At 44.1% G+C, this 22,299-nt stretch overlaps 1 protein-coding gene across 3 annotated transcripts in view; it reads right to left on the bottom strand.

Annotated features, from left to right (window-relative positions):
- Positions 1–21,351, bottom strand: part of CHD6 (chromodomain helicase DNA binding protein 6) — a 193,133-nt gene extending 171,782 nt beyond the window's left edge. Inside the window, exons 1-2 of one of the 3 annotated variants that reach the window (XM_044263022.1) lie at positions 21,275–21,345; positions 8,450–8,533 (exon numbers count right to left, since the gene is read on the bottom strand). The gene's annotated coding sequence lies outside the window, so the exon portion shown is untranslated. Of the gene's footprint in view, positions 1–8,449; positions 8,534–9,238; positions 9,306–21,274 lie in introns of those variants that run through there. The other 2 variants (XM_044263023.1, XM_044263020.1) reach the window with 2 other exon arrangements.
- Between the last annotated feature and the right edge of the window lie 948 nt (positions 21,352–22,299).

Genomic DNA, 22,299 nt, shown 5'->3' with positions numbered 1-22,299 from the left:
CCACCTGGAAAACTTCTAGTAATCCTCTACCGGAAATTTCACCTTCTCTATAAAATCTTTCAAAAACCACTTTCACCTCTAAAAGGCGACCGATTCTTCGCTCTCATAATTACGTAAGTACTCATCCTGTTCACCAGACTGATAGCCCCGTGACGGCAAGCACTCATTCTCTTTGGTTGTCAGGCTCTTGCAAAGCACCTGCTATGTGGCACTTGGAAATGGTCCCTGAATCAGTGATTGCCAGCACTCAATGGCATCAATCACATGTGATTATTCTAGGTCTCTTCCTGGCAGGGTGACCGGTAAATAATCAATGCTCCCCAACAAGCTGGGTGAATTTCACAATCATAAGGTTGAGTGAAAAAAGCTAGATACAAAACAGTACATCCTCTTTGATTCCACTTAAAAAGTTCAAGAAGAGGCAAAACTAATTTTTGGCAAAATATATGATTCAGAATAATGTGGGGGAGGGTGATAATACATAAGTATTATCAGCAAAGGGCCATGAGAGAAACTTCTGGGGTGCTAGAAATGTTCTCTATCATATTCTGAATGTTGTAGTTAAACAGACAGATTCACAAGTGAAAATCCACCAAGCAGTACACTTGAGATCTGTATGCTTTACTGAATAATGATATACTTCAAAGACCCAAATGCTTTTTTTAAAGATTTTACTTATTTATTTATTTGTCAGAGAGAGAGAGAGAGAGAGAAAGAGAGAGCAAGTGCGCATGCACAAGCAGACAGAGTGGCAGGTAGAGGCGGAGGGAGAAGCAGGCTCTCTGCCGAGCAAGGAGCCCCATGCGGGACTCCATCCCAGGACCCGGGGATCATGACCTGAGCCGAAGGCAGCGGCTTAACCCATTGAGCCACCCAGGCATCCAAAGACCCAAATTCTACATATGGTCTTCATCTACCCTCCATCCCCAAAAACTCAGTGCTCAGAAAACATCGGTGGCTGAATGACTGAATTTCTTCTGAATAACAACAATTTATCAACTATTTTCACACAAGAAAATAAATATCTCAGGGTGCTTCGGTGGCACAGTTGGTTAAGCATCCAACTCCTGGTTTTGGCTCAGGCTGTGATCTCTTGGTCGTGGGATCAAGCCCCACATTGGGCTCCATGCTCAGTAGGAAGTCTGCTTGAGTTTCTCTCTCTCCTTCTCCCCACATGCTCTTGCACTCTCTCACACACACTCTCTCTCTCTAAAATAAATAACTAAATCTTAAAAAGAGAGAGAGAGAAGAAAAAGCTCTCCAAGCAACTGCAATCAAAGCTTTGGTTAGAGCCAGGCTACACGAACTCCCCTTCCCCCAAGGACGTTTGCATCTGTCCAAAGCTGCAGCACGTCTGCGCACGCTACGTGGGCAGCATCTTTCCTTCTTACAAGAGGCTCAAAGCATAATCCCCACATGTACAGCATCACTGCTGAAGCCTGGGATCCCGATGGCATTTCAAGACACTAGGGGGAAAAAAAGAAATTTTACAATTGGAAGCTCTTTCTATTGCATTAAGGATCTAAACACACGGCGATAATATCAGAAGGGAGCTTCTGTCCATCTTCCCAGCATTTTTCACTTAATTATTCTGCGACTGTCTACCTACCTGATAAACTCCTATTTATCCTTCAAAACCCAACTTGGATGTTAACTCCTCTGGAAAGTTCTTCCTCATCTTACCCTCTTGTATGTTCCTCTCTCTGTTCTACATACTTAGTTTCACTGCAGTTCCAATATTGGTCTTGTCTGTTTCTCCTACTGCACTGGGACCACATGTATTACCCCCAGCACCGAATATATGGCAGGGAACTCAGGAAGCAGGCAAACGCCTGCTGAACTGACTTGAAATATGCTAAATTGGACAAATCTTACCATTTAAATGTCCAACTCTAGAGTCCTAAAATAAGTGGTATTTCCCAGATAAGGCACAGTCTGTACTCAAGAGGGAGTGAAAAAACTATAAATATTGTCTAGGACAATGTTATTTTTAGTATTGTGGTCAGCAGCCTCTAAGAATGAACTTCAGGGTGGCAACCTGGAGACGAAATGACTTCAGTGAGGACCATGGGACCCGCCAGGTAGACAGTGCTCTTGAAAAGCGGTATGGCGGGACGCCTGGGTGGCTCAGTTGGTTGGACGACTGCCTTCGGCTCAGGGCGTGATCCTGGAGTCCCGGGATGGAGTCCCGCATCGGGCTCCCAGCTCCATGGGGAGTCTGCTTCGCTCTCTGACCTTCTCCTCGCTCGTGCTCTCTCTCACTGTCTCTCTCTCTCTCAAATAAATAAATAAAATCTTTAAAAAAAAAAAAAAAAAAAAGAAAAGCGGTATGGCACAGCAGACATGGCCCCAAAGTAGTGGGTTCACCCTTCAAGGCAGGCTCTCCAGTGCCCTACAAGCTTCTATGATATGTAAGAACAAGTAACCATGTGACCCTGAACTAGTTTCTTTACTTCTGTGTGCCTCAGTTTCCTGCTTAGTAAAATGAGGGAGTCACAAGTTATCTAAAACCCCATACTGTTTTAAAGGGTCAGGTGAGAGAATAAATATAAAATGATTAGTACCTAGCACATTGTACGCACTCAATCAAAGTCTGCTTTAATTATCCTGCTCTCTGGGATGGGATGCCTCAGCTTTATTCGGTCCTATCATATTTCTGCCTTGCCTGGCACTGGGGCCAAAATTAGATGGGCAAAATCTAGTTTCTGGGCCTTTCTAGCACGGGCTTCCATGTTTGCACAGCTGATACCCTGTAGCTATATGCAGGGCTTCCCTCTGACCATGAAGATACCCCAACAGAGCAAATCTACGTCTCCTTCTTTACACCCTCTCCTCTGCCGTTCTCCTAATGAAAACTGAAAGTTTCCTATTTCATTTCCTCAGTGCTCTATACTCTTAGCAGATTAATGACAGCAAATTAATCAAAGACACAGATCCTTACATTCACTTTCTCAAATATTCTTATGCATAAATCCACTAAATAATGAGAATTTCAAGAATTTCAGGCTCTATTATCTAATGTCAAATCAACCTTCCTCCCTCCTAACCCCCCTCCAAACTGACCTCTCTTCCTTCCTTCCTCTATTTTAAGGGGGGGCAGGGCCTACTGGCACCACAAATCAAAGAATGAAGTTGCTAATTTCACCTTCCTGAGAAGCAAGCCATGGTTGCCATCAGAGCTGTTTTACCTGTGGGCTTAAAAATCTCAACTGGCAGCGGTTCCCTGCCATGAACTCCCCCTTCTTCTTCCATGCCAAGGAGTAAAACTGCCAGCCTGGGCAAGTTCAAGGTCATTTACTGAAAGCCCAATGACTCCAGTGAGCACAGTGTTTCAGGACTCTGCCCATCCCTTTCTTCTTGCCTTTCTGGTAGACGGACGTACAGTGGTCTCTAGACTAGCTAGCTACACCTTGGCATGGCTCTTCCTGCTGGCTGTCATGTTTCTGAAAGTCAGTGGGTCACAAGCAGCATTTTTTTTTTAAGATTTTATTTATTATTTGACAGAGAGAGAGAGATAACAAATAAGCAAAGAGGCTGGTGGTGGGGCGGGGGAAGCAGGCTCCCTGCTGAGCAGAGAGCCCGATGTGGGGCTTGATCCCAGGACCCTGAAATCATGACCCGAGCTGAGGGCAGAGGATTAACCCACTGAGACACCCAGGGGCCCCAAGCATGACTCTTTATTTTGACTTAGGTCATGATCTCAGGGTCATTAAGATTGAACCCTGCACTCAACGTGAATCTGCCTGTCCCTCTCCCTCTGCTCCTCCCCCCTTCTCCCACTGCTCACTTGCTCTCTCTCTCCCTAACCTAAGTAAACAAAATCTTTTTAAAAATTTTACAGAACAGGGCACCTGGGTGGCTCAGTGGGTTAAGCCGCTGCCTTCGGCTCAGGTCATGATCTCAGGGTCCTGGGATCGAGTCCCGCATCGGGCTCTCTGCTCAGCAGGGAGCCTGCTTCCTCCTCTCTCTCTCTGCCTGCCTCTCTGCCTACTTGTAATCTCTCTCTGTCAAATAAATAAATAAAATCTTTAAAAAAAAAAATTTACAGAACAAAAACAGGTGACTTTATGGTATGTAAATTATCTTAATAAAACTATCTTTAACAATACAGTGGATACAGTGCCTCACAAGTAGTAAGAATAAATACTGAGTGTCAAAACCTTTGAATTACATATATGTGTATATTGGGCACAATATATTGTGTAGTTATTATGTGAGCTGTGGTCACAACAGGATTACGAAACTGTAGCTTCAGCAGTCAGATGCGAGCCTAAGGTAAATTCTCTGGGGACAATAAAGATGGCAGGAGGACTCTTCAGCCTACTTTGTTTCTAGGCATTAGACTGCTTCCAGTCTAGGTTAAACTATGCATTTTCAGTGGGGCAGTATCACTCAAAGGGGAAGGAAAGGCAAGGCCATGAACTAAATAGAGACAAGATCATGATAATCAGTGTCCTCAAGAAACAGCAAAAGACAACTAACTTCCAAGGTTTCAGCTGACTTATTTTTATTTTTATTTTTTAATATTTTTTTTAAAAAAGATTTTATTTATTTATTTGACAGACAGAGATCATAAGTAGGCAGAGAGGCAGGCAGAGAGAGAGAAAGGTGGGAAGCAGGCTCCCCGCTGAGCAGAGAGCCTGATGTGGGGCTCGATCTCAGGACCCTGAGATCATGACCTGAGCTAAAGGCAGAGGCCCAACCCACTGAGCCACCCAGGCGACCCAGTTTCAGCTGATTGAGAGTCAACTATGAAAATCTTTTCTCAAAGTCTCATTAATATAATCACAGTTCTTTTCCTTTTAAAGGTTGTATGTATTTATTTGAGAGAGAATGAAAGAGAGCACGAGAGGGGGAGGGTCAGAGGGAGAAGCAGACACCCGCCTGAGCAGGGAGTCTGATGCGGGACTCCATCCTAAGACTCTGGAATCATGACCTGAGCCAATGGCAGTCGCTTAAACCAACTGAGCCACCCAGGCATCCACATTTTCTTTTTCTTAGTGAAGCTCCTGGGCAACCGGAATGGCTTTAATTCTAAGACAAAAAATAACCCTGCTCAGGATAAAGCCTCTCCCAGCCTCAGGAAGATGTACACGGGCAGGTCTGGCCCGGGTGCAAGGTTCCACTTCAGAATCTGCCACGAGTCTCGGCGGGCCTACTCCGAGCCAGCCGGGGAGAGCATGGAGGCGAGCTGGGAAGAAGGATGGGAAGCTGGGCCGCCTGTGCGGAGATTTTCATTTCCATTTCTGAAATCCCGAGACTACTGGGTCACACTAATCGATAGTAGGATGTTAAGGACACATGACAACTTAATACAATGTATGGTCCTTCACTGGATTTGAGAGCAGGGAAAATACATGGGCTGGAGACTACGTGACCGGTAAGATTTAGATAAGGACTAAGTACTGCTTTTATGTCAAGTGGCCTGAATGACACAATTATACTGTAATTACGCGTACCCTCTCAGGATAAAGATGGGCAAGTATTTAGGGTGAAGTGTCATAATGTCTGTCTGCAAGTAGCTCTCAAAGGATATGGCTAAAAAGAGGGAGAACACGCCCAAACAAGCAAGGAAGTGAAAATTTGGCAAAACAGTAACTGGCGAATCTGAGTAAAGGGGAGATGGGTGTTAACAGTACCACTCCCCGTAACTTTCTGTGGGTTTGATGTTTTTCAAGATACCAAATGGCAGAGGGGAGGTGTGAATGGCATCAAGTATAAAAAAGTTTTTAATTTCTATATGTTACAATTCCCGTCTCTTAGAACAGAGAATGAAGAGCTGACATAAAAATGATTCACGGCAATTTTTGAATACTATCCCCATTCAGAAACAAATATATTTGGCAAAGAAAAATTATTTCAAGCGCACAAGGCAAGTCAGATTCTATACACCACATGGATAAATTCCTGAATTACACAAATTAACAGAATCCAGTGTTAAGGCTCACTTCCTACATATTGTTGTGGAAGCTAAACCTTAGCACTACTTTAAGAATCTCGGGGTGCCTGACTCGCTCAGTCGGTGGAACGTGCAACTCTTGATCTCAGGGTTGTGAGTTCAAGCCCCACACTGGATGTAGAGATTACTTAAATAAATAAAACTTTTCAAAAAAATACTTCAAGAATCTAGATACTTTCTGGGGATTCTTTAAGTAAACAGTGTAATCACCACTGATGGGTTTTACATAAATGTCAAGAGTTAAAGGCAAACTTACTTATTTGCACTACTAAGGAAAGATCAAAGGGATAAACCAAATCCATATGCAGACTTATTGAATTTTAACTTCCTAAATCTTTAATTGGAACTATGAGGAAGTAAAAGTGACTAAAAAGTCTCATTTCCATCCACTAGCGTCCCTAAAAGAATTTCTATTTAATAACAAAAAAGGAAAGAAGCAAATGAAATAAAAATGCCTTAAGTACTCAACTCTGAGTACCTGAACAAAAGAAAACGAACTTTAATCAAGGCGAATATTTATTGAGAACCTACTATGTACAAATCTCTGAGGAATTCAAAGCCTAAACACTGGACCTTGTATCCCTGGGTAGAAGGGCCACAATTCTGTTGAAAACACAGAGGAAGAAAACTGAAGAAAAGTAACAATGGCTGGCTCAGTCTTCCCTTGCCTGTTCCCAATTCCTCAATTCAAAGACTTCTTTCCTAGCTGGCCTCAGCAACAGCCTCCGCATTTACTGACCCGTCATCAGGCCTCTCAAGCCACAGGTTCTCAGTCTTGGGTGGCATACTGGACTCACCTGGGAAGTTATCAATAACCCAGTACCAGTGTCCCTCGTCCAGACAAGGATTTTACTGGGTGTGGCCTGGGCGCTAGTATTTTCTGAAGCTCTCCAGCAATTCTCATGTGCACGAAGATTTGAGCACCATTGATCTAAGCCAACCTCTGCTGCCCCCCAAGTACAGCACACAGACTACACATTGGTCATGATGACTCCTCAGGGCCCACACAAAGCTCAACTCCTTACGTCCTTTTCAAAGCCTTTCAACATCTGCAATCTACTCCTCCAGGTCTACTGCCCACCACAAATCTACATCCCTACACTATACTCCAGCCCCAATGAACTTACCACCTGCCCGCCATCCCCGCGCAGGGCAAGTCCCACACAAAAGGTTCTCCGAACTCACAGATACCAATCCCCATCTCTGGCTATTAAATTCCAAATCAACTTTCAGGAACCAACGTGGACGTTTCTTCCTTTCAAAACTCTTAACTCCCCTGAGTAGACGGTCGCTCCCTCTTCTTGCATTCCAACCAAACTCTGGACACAGCTCTAATTTGACATTTATCCTGATGCCTGTAGTAGCAGCTTACATTTCTCTCCTTCTAACAGACTGTGCATTCCTCAAGGGCACAGACCATGTGCATTTATCTTCAAGTTCCCAGTGCCCGGCCATGGCTGAAACAAACTGAAAGCCTGGTAAATTGTTTACTAAATAAATGGGAATCACATACTTTGTGGAATAATGACGAACAATATGAGAAAAGACAGAGGCAGTTAAGTAAGAAATGCCAGGGGCGCTTGGGTGGCTCAGTCAGTTAAGTATCTGCTTTTGGCTCAGGTCATAAACCCAGGGTCCTGGGATTGAGCATAGCAGTGGGCTCCCTTACTTCTCCTTCTCCCACTCCCTTTGCTTGTGTTCTCTGTCAAATAAACAAATAAAACCTTAAAAAAAAAAAAAAAAAAAAAAAAAAGGAAATGCCAAATGAGTCAGTCACATAGGCCAAAACTGACTTGACAAGTGCAGAAAGGAAAGAGGGTGCTTCCAGCAGATACAGACGGGGAGAGCCTCATGAAGACGTGGGACTTGAACTCAAGTCTCAAAGGAAGGAAAATATTTTGACAGGCCAAGAACAAAGGAAAGAGAACTATGAACACAGAAAATAGCAAAGATACGGCTCGGTGCACATGAAAAAGCCACTTGGCTTGGCTTTGGGTTTCTTCAAAAGATACCCTAAGAAAAACGCTATAAATGAATCATCACATTGTTCTTAGTTATATAAATCTGTATGTCACTATACTCTCCTTAGTCCTTCTCTCCGCCTGATACATTATGGCTCTGTATATTCATATATTGTAACACGGCACCTTTCGTAAGAGCAGGAACTTCTGTTTACTGGGGCATCCCCCCAGGCTGACATCAATACCGAGCACACAGTAAATGTTCACTACGTATTTGCCCAGTGGATGAACGAACATGTTTATTACAGGCCTCTGATCTAATGTTTCCTTCCACCTGGAGGCTTCCTCCCTGCCACACCCAGTCTCCACATCTGAATCCTGTCTACCCTTCCAAACCGAATAAATGCCCTGACTCAAAGCCTTCTCTAATATCCTTCCTCCCCCTTGTCTGAACTCCCAAAGAACACTTTTTAGGGACTACCTGGCAACAGCACAATTATCTGTATACAGGTATTTACGTATATCTTACCTCCCCTATAAATTCTTTGAGGGCAAGCTCTAGGTCATTTTCCCCCCAGAGAAGAGGAGCCTGTATAGAGTTGCTCAGCAATCCCTGTTAAATAAAAGGAAAAATTAAATTAAGTGTGGTATTAAGCCTTTAAAATATTAGTATCAGAAAGACCAAGATCAGTAATGATTTCTCTCCACACATCTTGGCCCTGTGAATGCCTGATTCTTTCAAATCATCATATCCAACACAGACCATGCTTACAATGTGCCAGGCATTATTCCAAGGCTTTACATAAATTAACTTAATCCTCAAAAGGACTATATGAGATGGTTATTATTATAACCTCCATTGCACACATGAGGAAACTGAAGAGTAGGGAGGTTCGCACAGCCAGTAAGTGGCAGCTCCAGGATTCAAACTGGTGGTCTGGCTGCAAAGCCATGCCCTTAACTACTGTGCAGCAAAGCCTTGTGATTGCTGGGCAGCCTCCTACTCATTTGGCCGAATGTGGCCTGTGGAGAATGTACTGTAAAAATGTTAGAGATGCAAGGATATCTAAGGCAAGGAACGATCCCCGTCATAGGAAAGACGGACTTCCAGAAGGCAGTAAAGCAGGTAACAGATGACAGAAAAGGAATGGAGGCTTCTGCAGTACAACACTGGAAAAGATAAATACTAGGAAGAGACCCTCGGACCTGGAACTTCAGGAGCCTCGGGAGAAAGGGCTGAACAGAAAGGAAATAGAAGCTCTGGCATGAAATTACGAGTGCGGAGTTGGTACAGCATACACAATGGCAGCAAACTTACGAAGTGCTTAAGAAGGCAGAGCTCGGGGCACTGGAGTGGCTCAGTGGGTTGGGCCGCTGCCTTCGGCTCGGGTCATGATCTCAGGGTCCTGGGATGGAGTCCCATATTGGGCTCTCTGCTCAGCGGGGAGCCTGCTTCTCTTTCTCTCTCTTTCTCTCTCTCTCTCTCTGCCTGCCTCTCCGTCTGCTTGTGATATCTCTCTGTCAAATAAATAAATAAAATCTTTAAAAAAAGAATGCAGAGCTCGGGGCACCGAGGTGGCTCAGGCAGCTAAGCATCTGACTCTTGATATCAGGTCAGGTTTTGATCTCAGTCAGGGTACTGTGATTGAGCCCCACGTCCAGTTCCACGCTTACAGGGGAGTCTGCTTGAGGATTCTCTCCCTCTCCCCCTGACTCCTGCCCCGCTCACATGTTCTCCCTTCCTCTCTCAAATAGATAAGTAGATCTTTGGGTGCTGGGCATTGGGGGAGAAGGAAAGAAAGAAGAAAAAAAAAAAAGTAGGGCTCAAAGTGCCGGGGCTACCAGTTCTGCTAGACAAGTAAATAGAATTCCTCTGCCTCCATTTCCTCAACTGCAAAATGGGCTAATATCAGCATTAAGCCTTGAGGATCAATGATGAGAATCCAGGTATACTTATATTCATCAGGATGGGTTGGGTTATGCTACAGTTAAAACTCCATTTAAAAAACTCAGTGGTTTAAAGCACAGGCTTCCTGCTTACATTATGTAACCACTTCAGATTCCTTTCAGAAAAAAAGAGATATTTGCCTAGAAGTGTCTCACATCACTTGCACTCAAATTTCAATATCCAAAGCGAGTCACACAGTCATGCTCAACTTCAAGCATGGAGAAGTGCTACCCTACCATATACACAGAAGAAGAAAAAAAAAAAAGATTATCAGTGAGCAGCTCTAACAACCACCACACCACGAAAGAGACTTGCACCATATCTGTCACGCAGTCAGCGCTCAATGACGGACAGCTGCTACTATGATCCCAGTAACTGGGGGGTCTGGGAAGAAACCTGTTCTACCAACCCCAAGTTACTGAAAAGCTAAACGAGTACGCAGATGTGAGGGGGGAAAAGTCCACGTTATTTGCAATAACCCAAGGTAAATTTACAAAGGGTTTCACAATACTATCATGGAGAGAGATGCCAAAAAGTTTCTAGTAAGCAAAAAATAGTAAACAGGAGTTACCAGAATAGTACCACAAGCCTTTAACCAAGATATAGAAGGGAGGCACATGCCAAAATGTTTCTAGTAAACAAGACATAGTAAACAAGAGTTACCAAAATAGTACTACTCACCCTTATTCATTTAAGACATGTAAAATTTCACTGATATCTTTATTCTGAGAACATTAAAAAACATTCAGCCTTTCGCAAATTCACTTCTAATCTCAGAACACAACTTCCCCATATTATTCCTGTAAATTCTTAAGGAAATTATCCCACGGGGGGTTTTAGGACCTTAACCATCGATCAGGGAGAGACCTGCTTAGTAAAATGAGAACTGAATTCTAAGCCAAATTTGGCCCTAGACCAGCTCTATGGTCTCACAAAATATTTACACGACTAGATATCCATTCAGTCATCCATAAGATGACGAAATTGGACTAGAGGGCCTCCAAAGTGCCTTCCAATACTACTCTTCCTCAATTCTGAGAAGCCAGAAAGATGCTCTGGTTTGGAAGAATCTAGCTCAGATGCTGAATTATGTAAGCCCTGACAACGCTTCAAGCTTCAACTAGAAGTAACGGCCATAACCACAGCTATAACAGCAGCAGGAAGGCTGAGTTCAACAGAACACAGGGCAAGTCAGTACCCAGGGAGAGCCCTGCCAGCATGGAATGCCCCATGAGAGCGGAGAAGGCTGGACAGAGTAGGACTACTCTGTGTAAGTAAGAAGACTGCTATTTGGCCATGGCTTATGAAATAGTCTTTTAGTAACATTTCTTTCTTTCTTTCTTTCTTTTTTAAAGATTTTATTTATGAGAGACAGAGCGAGCGAGCATGAAAGGGGCGAGGGGCAGAGGGAGAAGCCGGCTCCCTGATGAGCAGAGGGCCTGATGTGGGACTTGATCCTGGGACTCCAGGATCATGACCCGAGTCGAAGGCAGTTGCTTAACCAACTGGGCCAACCAGGTGCCCTCTTTTAGTAACATTTCAAACAACATTCCAGTCCCAGCTCTGGGACCTAGTGACAGTGATGGGAACAAACTTGAAGGAACTGACAAACATTTTAAACTTGGTATCTGTCAACTATCAGATTTCAGTGCCAACACACTAGGTCTTTCAACTCCTTAAGACTCCAAAGCAGGGGCGCCTGGGTGGCTCAGTCAGTTAAACGTCCAACTCTTGCTTTCGACTGAAGTCATGATCTCAGGGTCCTGAGACTGAGCCCCATGTCCGGCTTTGCATTGGGGGTGGAGCCTGCTTGAGATCTTGAGATTTTCTCTCTGCTTGTCTTCCCCACACCCTCCCCACCCCAAGCGTGTGCACAATCTCTCTAAATAAATAAATAAATAAATAAGAAGACTCCAAAGCAGTAATCCAAATGTATGTCTAGAGGTCAAGAACTTGAAACTCTTTGGACAAAGTCAAACAAAAGAGCCCAAAGCAGCATGTTACAAAATGTTAGGCCCCCAGATCAGCCATACCCGTGTCCTTTTCAGCCAAACAGAAACTCCTGGCAGGACATCTTTACTCACTCTGAGAACTAAGACTGTCCCTACAGCAAAATGGAAAATGGTGCTGGCTTTTTTTTTTTAATTATGTTATGTTAGTCACCATACAGTACATCATTAGTTTTTGATGTCGTGTTCCATGATTCATTGTTTGCGTGTAACACCCAGTGCTCCATGCAGTGCGTGCCCTCCTTAATGACCATCACCAGGCTAAACTGCCCCCCGAGCCCCTTCCCTCTAAAACCCTCAGTTTGATTTCCGGAGTCCGGTCTCTCATGGTTCATCTCCTCCTCTGATTTCCCTTCCTCCTCCTAATGTCCTCCATGTCATTCCTTATGTTCCACGAATAAGTGAAACCATATGATAATTATCTTTCTCTCTTTGACTTATTCACTTAAAATAGTGCTGGTTTTTCAAGAACACCAATGGAAGACAATACCTTAAACTCATGCCATAAACAAAGCTGAAAGACACTGCTACATTAAAAATTTTGCTATTCCTGCAGCCCTAACCATGATCTTTAAGGAACCTACTATGAGGGTGTAAACAATTTGGGACATCCCCATTGTCTCTCCTGCTTCAAGAGTCACTGCCTATATGCAATCTCCTGCCTGAAAACCTAAAACCTGGCAAATATATTTAATAAAATTATGGTACAATTAGAAAAGACTCACTGTGTCTGGACAGCATTTTAAAAAGCTATTTATTTTTACAGCTATGCTTCCTGCTACCTGTCAATCACAAAATAATCTCCAGTCCTGCCATGGACACTGATCGATATATTAGAGTCAATGCTATCCTTGATTTTTAGGAGTTTAAATATGAAGCACAAGTAGATGGGGATGGAGACAGGGAAGCATATACAACCCTAAATGAGTAAAAGAAATCCTTTTAACAAATCAGTTTTTAAATATATTGGAAGAGGACAGAAGACATGGCTCTATTTTTCAAGGGAGGTTTGGTGAATATTATTGAAAACAAAGATCACCTTTATAGAATGCAAAAACCGTCCTCTAAGTAAGGTGATAAACCAACAATACTTTACATAGGAAAAACCTCTATTAACCAGTCCAAAGTGATGAGAACTCCCAATGATCAGTGCTTTCTACTGAGGACTGGAAAACTGCAGTATTGCACTTAAAAGCTTCAATATTTACAGAAAAGACAAAAGCTTCAGAAGTTATACTGCAAGACATCATGCAAGTTAGTCACAGCCATGAAGGGTCACAAGGCCTCACTAAAACAGCTACCTTGCTGTTTGCAAAACCTTCTGTGACACAGATCTAAACTTATTTTCTGACCCTACTATTTTCTTAACATCAAATCAACTTCTAGATAAAAAGAGGTAAATATAAATGGGCAAATAAGTGCCAACTTTTATTCTATGATTTGCTCAGTCTGATTTAAAGCTATAGGACAGTCTTGTCCTATCCTGTATTTTCTAAGTGAAAGGAAGAAAAATCCACTTTTGCTGCCCCCACCCTGAAAGGGGGACCCCGAAGTATCTAGACCCATGGTGTCAAATGCCCATGCCACTATGTGACTAAATTTAAATGACCTAAAATTAAATAAAATTTAAAATTCTGTTCCTCAGTCATACCAACCACCTTTTAAGGGCTCAAAAGCCACATGTGTGACTAGTAGGTCCTGCACATAAGACATTTTTTATCATAGCATAAATTTCTACTGAACAGCGCTGATCTAGAACAACGTTTCTTAAATTTAAATGTGCATAAAAATCATCAGTATCACTTGCTCAACAAGATTACTGGGTCTCCACCCCAGGTCATTTATTTCAGATCAGTCTGGAATGGGGCCTCAAAATGTTCATTTCTAAACAAGCTGCAAGATCATGTGATGTTACCTATCCCCTTAAGTAGTGCTGCTGAGGGTTAAGAACTACTTTTGAGGGGTGCCTGGCTGGCTCCATCAGCAAAGCATGGAATTCTTGTGTTTTTTTTCTCCCAGATCTTATTTATTTATTTGAGAGAGAGAAAGAGAATGTGTAAGCAAGGAAGAGAGAGAACATGAATGGGGGTGGGGGTGGAGGCAGAGGGAGAGGGAGAAGCAGACTCCCCGCTGAGTAGGGAGCCCAGTGTGGGCAGAAGGCAGAGGCTTAACCTAGTCACTCAGGGGCCCCAAGTGTGCAACTCTTCATCTCGGAGTTGTAGGTTTGAGCCCCACAGTGGGTGAAGAGATTACAAAAACAAAAACATAACTTTTTGTTATTTCTCAATCCATCGTGGACTAATACTTTTATAAAATACCAGAAAAATGAATTACCAGGAGGAAAAGTTTTTTTTAAAAGAAAGACTATACTATAAACTTACATTTCTTAATAGACTCAACAGACAAATCAATTTTATAAAAAATGCTGTAAAAACAGCTACATGTTTCAAGTGCTCTACTTACCTCAGCGGCCAGTTAATAGTCCACAGACCTGCACAGATCTGCAGATTATGAGTAGCCTTGATCTAGAAAAGCTTATTTCACATTTTAACGATTATCTCTGACTCTGCCACATGGTCAAAAAGGATGGTGCCTTGACTTCTTCAGGCTAAGCTACAGTTGAATTTAGACTGCTAACTTCGTACAAGTTGTTAGACCAAAATATACAAATGAACACTGATAACATCTTTGTGTTAAATTATATAAAAATGTCTTTCAGTAGGGGCGCCTGGGTGGCTCAGTGGGTTGAAGCCTCTGCCTTTGGCTCGGGTCATGATCCCAGAGTCTTGGGATAGAACCCCACATCAGGCTCCCTGCTCCGTGGAGAGCCTGCTTCCTCCTCTCTCTCTGCCTGCCTTTCTTGCCTACTTGTGATCTCTGTCTGTCAAATGCATAAATAAAATCTTTAAAAAAAAATTTCTTTCAGTAAATAAAATCTATGATCTGCACTGGCTCACTGGACATAATCTTTCAAAGAATTTCTTAGACTACTGTTGGCTTCCTTGAACCCAAAGTAAATAGTCCAAGCACACTTCTTTGCTCATATACACTTAGGGAAGGAACAAACCAAACAGAATCCCTTCACAGGAGTCAATGCCCTTCCCCAAACTGCCTCACGCTTAAGGTGTTTTCCTCCAATGACATATCAAACCAAAAAAATGGATTTTTCTTCTATTCAACTTCTGGTCTGGCCCAACAAATGAACTTCTATGAGAAAATTTCCAGGATTTCTCAAGCTTGGCCACTTCCTAGAGACTACTTCTGGAATTTTCTTGTCACTCTAAAATTTTGTTTTACCAATTTGCTTGACTTTTACTTAAGCAAATTATAAAACAAGGCTCTGAGAATTTTAACACTTGATTCTTTTTCCTACGGTAACATCTGGTTTAACAGAACTCGACATATACCCATGTTATCTGTAAAATAAGCTCACAAGCTCAAACAGACATTAAGAAAAATTCAACCTGAAATTAACCTTAACAGAAAAGTCAGAAGGAATCACATACAAAGTCTGGGGACTATAAAAATGGGGGGATTTTTAAATTCTTCCTCTTACAATGTAAGGGGGAAAAACCCTTTTCCTCCTAAAATATTGAATGAAGCAGTAACAGAATGATTAAGAAGTATTCAAAGCAAGAAAATGTCAGGAGAGTTTGCCATGGCCACCCCTCCAGTCCCATCTGCAGAGGCAGATGGTTGAGGCAGAGAGGCCCAGGACCCTCTAACACTGTTTTGCATTTGCCCTCATGGCTCCTGCTCCAACCCTTACTCTTTTACCAGTGTGCACCATCAAGGGTAAGTAACAGCTTCCCAAGATAAGGAAGATAAGGAAGGGAAGAACTCGGGACAACCCTTTGCCCAGATGCTGCCCGAAGTGATACCCAAGGGCTTCACCAGACGGACACCACAGAACCTCCTAAAGGCCCAACAAAGTCAGCCTCCTGGAAAAGATTTTGCTCCTAAAAAAAACAACTATTTCTGAAACAACCTAAATCCATGATCTTCAATATTGTTTTTGTGTGTGGATGGGAATAAATGATGGGGGAGGAGAAGGTAGAGGGAAGGAGAGTGGGAGTCAGAGATCCCTTTGAGAATCACAAAAAGAATGGACTCATGTCTGATCGAAGTGCACCAACAAAATTTTCTATGCTATTTTGTGGAGTTCAAGACAGACCAGACCTAAGGGTCCGTGAATCCCAGGATAAAAAGCCTCGACCTAAATAGGTAGGAACCAAAGGCCAAGGTTACCACAGTAGTTAGACCTCCTTTTAACCTGAAGCCTGACCTTCTATATAAAGACAATCTTACAATTAAAAAGTATAGAGGGGCGCCTGGGTGGCTCAGTCAGTCAAGTGTCTGCCTTCATTTCAGGTCATGATCCTAGGGTCCTGGGACTGAGCCCTTGTGGGGCTTCCTGCTCAGCAGGAAGCCTGCTTTTCCCTTTCCCACTCCCCGGCTCCCCTTGCTTGTGCTCCTTCTCTCTATAGAAAATAAATAAATAAAATCATTTTAAAAATAAATAAATAAATGAAATTTTAAAAAACCAAAAAGTATAGAGATTCCAGGGGCACCTGGGTGGCTCAGTTGATTGAGCGACTGACTCTTGATTTCAGCTTAGGGTACAGATTTCAGGGTTGTGAGATGGAGCTATAGTGGGCTCTCTGCTCAGCAGGGAGTCTGCTTGGGATTCTCTCCCTCTCATGCCCTAAGCCCTCCACCCCACCGCATGCATGCTCTCTCTCAAGTAAATCTTTTGTAAAAAAAAAAAAAAAAAAGTATAGAGATTCGAAAAGTAAAACACCTTGGTCACATAATGTACAAGAAATTTCAAAATACATTTTAAATTTACTGACAAAATATTTGGTCCATAAAATTAGATCAGGGATACTTCCTACAAGAATCTTTAACTAATAAAGGAGTAGAAAAATAGAAATCTCCTTTTACTTTTTTAGAAAATTCAAACCCAACTTACATTTTGATTTGTGTCCTTAAGTTATCTTAAAATTCTACTTCCGAGTTTTCCTCAAATTTTCAAATACTGTCTTAGTAGGTTAGACTTCTGAAACAGCCAGTGAATAAAAGTACCACAGAAATCTATTAAAATATCAGGTTTTCTCCCTTGCTAAAAAAATTTTAAGTCCTCCATTATGACAATAAAGGAAAAAAGTTCATCAACTTAAAAAAAAGGACTCTTCAGAATAGGAACTATAGATTCTAAAGGTCTCAATTATGGCAAATGACAAAAAGAATTAAGTGTAGGAGGATGTAAAGAATCACTATTACAAATGATAAAAACCAACGAATGCAGGTACTACAAGCAAAAAGAAAACATTTTCCTCTGGATTTTATGCAAATAATTTAGTTCAGAAATGGGAACGGGGATGGATATTTTAAAATAACTCCATTTTACTACCTTCAGGACTTTTATGGAAGTAACAGAATTTCTCAAGAGGGTATCAACGCCTCCACAAAATGAACTAAAGAAAGGAACATTTTGGCAAGGAAAAAGTGACTGCATTCTCCTTCTGCACTTCATGGCTATTAGTACCAGGCTAGGCTGAACTCTTAAGTGCCCTACAAGGACCTCTCCTACACTAGTGAGGCAAGGGGGGGGAGGTTAAGGGTGCCCTTACTGTATCCTAATTTGCCTCTTCAGTGACAAACTCTTGAAATGAGGAAGTAAAAATAGATGAGTGTGTAGAACAACTTATGTGAGTGAACTTAACCCCATACCACCAAACATGACAGCACACTCCAGCTTTTAAAGAAATCTTGAGAGGGCAGTAGATGAAAAGAATATTTAAATCCAGCTGATCTGGGTTCAAATTCTGGCTTCAACATTCACTAGCTTTAATAGCCTTAAATAAGCCACCTCACCTCTCTGAGCTTCAGTCCAGCCTCCTGGAGTGACCATGAAAATGGGAGACGTTTGTGCATCTCCGCAGCCCCAGTGCCTGGCTGAGTCCTGGACACACACCAGGTATTTATTCAGTGCTAGTTCTTTTTGCTTGTCTCACAAGTATGCCACATTCTATTGGGAGGAGAAAAAAACAAAAACAAAAACAAAAACCCAAACCTGTTCTCTTGGAAATAGATACCTAAACCCTAGCTATTATTTTATGTATCAAAGAGTTTTCAATATAATAACCTGCTACAGGAGAATGCAGGCAGTCCCATGGAATTCACTGCAGCTTTTCACCTGAATTAAACTAAAGCTCTGTATGAAGAAGGGAAGTATAAAGTGAACCGCCAAATATTTATTAAAAATAATACTATTTCGGGGCATCTGCATGGCTCAGTTGGTTAAGCCTCTGCCTTCAGCTCAGGTCATGATCTCAGGGTCCTGGGATCAAGCCCCACACTGGGCTTCCTGCTCAACAGGGAGTCTTGTTTCTTCCTCTCACTCTCCCCTGTACTCTCTCTCAAATAAATAAATAAAATCTTAAAAAAAAAAAGAAATAAACTATCTCTAACCTTGTTATCCTGGGGGTGGGGCGCCAAACTGGATGGCAGGGAGTGAAAACATAGTCTCCTCAGTTTTAGATACAGTCATTGTCACATACCAAAAATATTTTTGTAGGCAGAATCCTTGAATCCTCTAACCTGTTCACAAGGATTGAGAACATGTTTGTCTCCACTTGGCCATTACCAATACAGAGTCTATCTGTGAAAACTGAAAAACATAGGTCCCCACAGTGAGAATCAAGCCTGAGAGTGTGGAAGGCTTTTTCCTCATTGTTTAAGAGGGGAAGACATAACCACGATCTCTGCTTGAGGTAAAGCCATGCTTCCAAGAAAACCGAAAAACTTGTCTGAAACTTCTATAAATCAAAGAGATCTCTAAGACACAGGGGCCCAAATGTCTGCTGTTTCTGGTTAAGTTTTCTGTAACGTAATGGCAAAAAAATCACAAATGAGATTTGGTTTCTAAAGAGATATGATTCTGCTTGAGATCTTTGGCATTGGAAATGTTATAAGAATAGTAAATCAATAAAAAAAAAAAAAAAAAAAACACTAACTGCCGAAGGACCATCCAGAAATACAGCAAGTGTTACTTGTGGCTCTCCCATTTCACTCCAAACTGGTCTTTCAACTTCTTGTGTGGTTGGCATGAATATACCGATGAGTTTAGAGAACTTCCAACCATATCAATAAATTATAAAAATAATGATAAGGACAGAGTATTAAAAAGCATGGTAAAGGGGCGCCTGGGTGGCTCAGTGGGTTAAGCCGCTGCCTTCGGCTCAGGTCATGATCTCAGGGTCCTGGGATCGAGTCCTGCATCGGGCTCTCTGCTCAGCAGGGAGCCTGCTTCCTCCTCTCTCTCTCTGCCTGCCTCTCTGCCTACTTGTAATCTCTGTCTGTCAAATAAATAAATAAATAAATCTTTAAAAAAAAAAAAAAAAGGCAAAGAAATAACCGATGTAATTCCAGGCAGACTGTCATAGCACTTCGAGACACAAATAATTTCACAAGAGATCTAGATTTATTTTGCCCAAGGCCAGACTGCAGCAAAAACAGTATCATATTCTGGTTGCTATAAAGGAGACTCCAAAGTTAGCAAAAAGGAAAAAAAAAAATTATAAAGGTTAGCTTTTAGTAGTAAGTAGCCCATGAATGAAGAAAGAGTTTAAATAATCCATCACAATTTATTTAGCTCTGCCCTGGGAAGAAAGAAGCCCAAAATTAATCATTTACCACTCCCCATTTTCCCAGGCCTTTGGTTACAGTCACGCATTGCTTATATGAAACCACCTGTTCAGGCTGGCATAAACCATGGTACTTGAAGATTCGTGCCTAATCATTTTTTCATACATAGATCTCAAACTTGCTCTGTCCTGCCAAAGAGCCACAAAGTTCACAAAAACTATATCCCTGAGGTTGCCAACGGGATCTACCAATTTATGTTACCAACAAACTACTGTATAGTGCACAGCCAGTGACAACAGATCTTCAGAAAGGAAGGCAGCTCGCAGTTAGCCTTGGGAGCACAGTACTGTGGTCCCTATGAGGACTTATTCTAAGTACCACAAGCATATCCCCATAAGGTATGTCAAAACTGGGGGCCTCACAGGACTGCATTCCAGTATGCCATTTGAAAAACAGTAACTGAATCTCCAGCAACACTGCAGACACTCTAAAAATTAATTAAAAAAAATTTTTTTTAATGTCTACCTTCTCTGTTCATAGAACTGTTACATCAGAATGAGCAGTTTTGAAGGGTTGGAGAATAAGGCACATATAACAGCTCCAGAGACGCCTGGAGATGCCAAGGATTCACTAGAAGCCTTGGCCAGATTACTAATGGTCCATAAACCCTAATTTGGAGAACACGGGCCTACAAGTCGAAAATTGAATTATATTGCCTTATTAGATCCCACACTACCGAAACCACAGTCACATCAGTCATAACTGGAACGAGGAATACTTTATGTACACAAATATAAGTGCCTGCTTATGTATTTTTAATTCGATCAAATAAAACTGAAGCTGCAAACAAACTCAAATTTCAATTATCCCACTAGTGAGGGGATTTCCTAATAGCGTCTTTTTAAAAACCAAGTAGCTGCCAACCGTCTGCACATCTGACAAGCATGTCCCTGGAAATTTGGGAGCAAAAGGCTCCCGTTACTTCTCAACAGCGAAGAAAATAAATACCCTAAAGGGGACAGATTTTTTTTTTTTTTTAAACTCAAGCATGCAATCTAATAATGCACAAAACTTGGCTGCGGGGCTGCTGGACACCTCCGGGGTTCCAATTTTCGGGGCGAGTGCGCGCTAGTGCGTAAGAAGGGGGCGGAGGGGGAGCGCGCTCCGAGGACGCGCCGGGGCCCCCGCCCCCTCCCGGAGCAGCAGCCTGGCACCAGCCCACCCTCCTCCACCCCTGCAAACAGACGCAGGACGCCAATAAAGCAACTTCTCCGCGGGGGCGGCGGCAGAATAGCGGTCACCCCCGCCGCGCGCGCCGCACGACCCAGCCCGCCCGGGGGGTCCCTCTACGGCCCGCCCCAGGGGGGAGCCTCCGCACGCCCCGCCCCTGCCCGCCAGGCCAGGGGCCGGGGGCTGCCCGGACCCCCGCCCCTCCGCGCGGCCCGCAGCGGCGCACTCCCAAGGACGGCCGCCCGGCCCGAGCGCGGCCTGAGCGCGAGCAGGAGCGGGGCGCGGCGGAGGCCGGCTCCTCTCCTCAGGCCTCAGGCCGCCGCCTGCCCTCCGCCAGGCCGCCCGCCGCCGGCCCCGCTCGGACCCCGGCCCGGCCTCGGCGCCGCCGCAGCCCCTCATCCCGGCTCCATTCATAGGGGCACCCCAGCCCGGCCGGCGGGGCGGGGCCAGGGACCCGCGGACAAGGCCGGCCAGAGGAGGCCAGGGAGGAAAATAAAAAGTTAAGAGAAGAACTTACCTAAAATGGCTCCTGCAGCAGCCAAAATACAAACAGCTATTATTTGGTGAAGTTTAGCTCAGACACCCTGCAAGGACACCCTAACCCAGCTCGGGCCCGCCTTCCCTGCAACGCCATTGGGCTTCGCCAGCCCAAAACACAGAGTCATTGGTCATTCTGGCTGCCGCTCAGGCAGAAGCCCATTTCAAGCTTGCTTGCAGGGGCGAGTGATGGGCTCGCTCCATTGTGCTCGTATTTGCATGGATGTGATCGCGGCGCTGATTGGACGGCGCCGGGGCCGCCCCGCCCCCTGCCTCGCGCCCCCCCGCCTTGGAGACGCTGCTGCGCGCGGCCCCGCCCCCCGGGACGGAGCGGCGGGGCCACGGGGGCGGGGCGGGGCCGGGGTCCTGCGGGCCGAGGGGGCGGGGCGGGGTCCTGCACGCCGCAGACCGCAGGCAGGGGGCGGGGACCCGGAGTGCGCGCGGGCGTGGAGGGGTTCAGCCGGCAGGTGGAGGTCTCGCAGGTAGCTGGCTAGCGAGCTGGAAGATCCGGGGCTGGCGTCTCCCGGGGTGCGAGAGGATGTGGCTGGGGTCCCGCGACAGAGAGAGATTCTGCTTGGGCCGAGGTCCCGCAGACAGAAGCGAGGAGAGGCAAGGGTCCCGCAGGTCAGAAAAAGATGCGGAGAAGCCAAGCAAAGAGCCAAGGAGTTTCATTCTGTGTCTCCAGCCGCATCTCCTACCGCTCTGCCTGGCTCCCTGGCACTCCTGGCACACGACAGGCTTCTTCCCAAGGCCCCTGTACTCCCCAGGAGTTTTCAGCCCCAGGGATCCTGCGGCGCCTTGATATACCTCCGAAAGATCAGGTGTCGAGCTGTGGTGTATTTATGTTCAGGCCTATCTCCCCCACCATCCTTGCAGCATCCTCAAGGACAGGGCCCGGCATATGGCAGAGATTCAACTAATTGTTTAATACTCTTTAATTCGTTCGTTAGCAGCTAATTTTTGAATAGTCACCAAATGCCAGGCATTGATGTAAGAGAGGAGATA

Source organism: Neovison vison, chromosome 8 (assembly GCF_020171115.1).
Source record: "Neovison vison isolate M4711 chromosome 8, ASM_NN_V1, whole genome shotgun sequence".
Taxonomy (NCBI): domain Eukaryota; kingdom Metazoa; phylum Chordata; class Mammalia; order Carnivora; family Mustelidae; genus Neogale; species Neogale vison.
The sequence above is the reverse complement of the archived record's forward strand: the minus strand, read 5'-3'. Positions and strand labels throughout refer to the sequence as shown.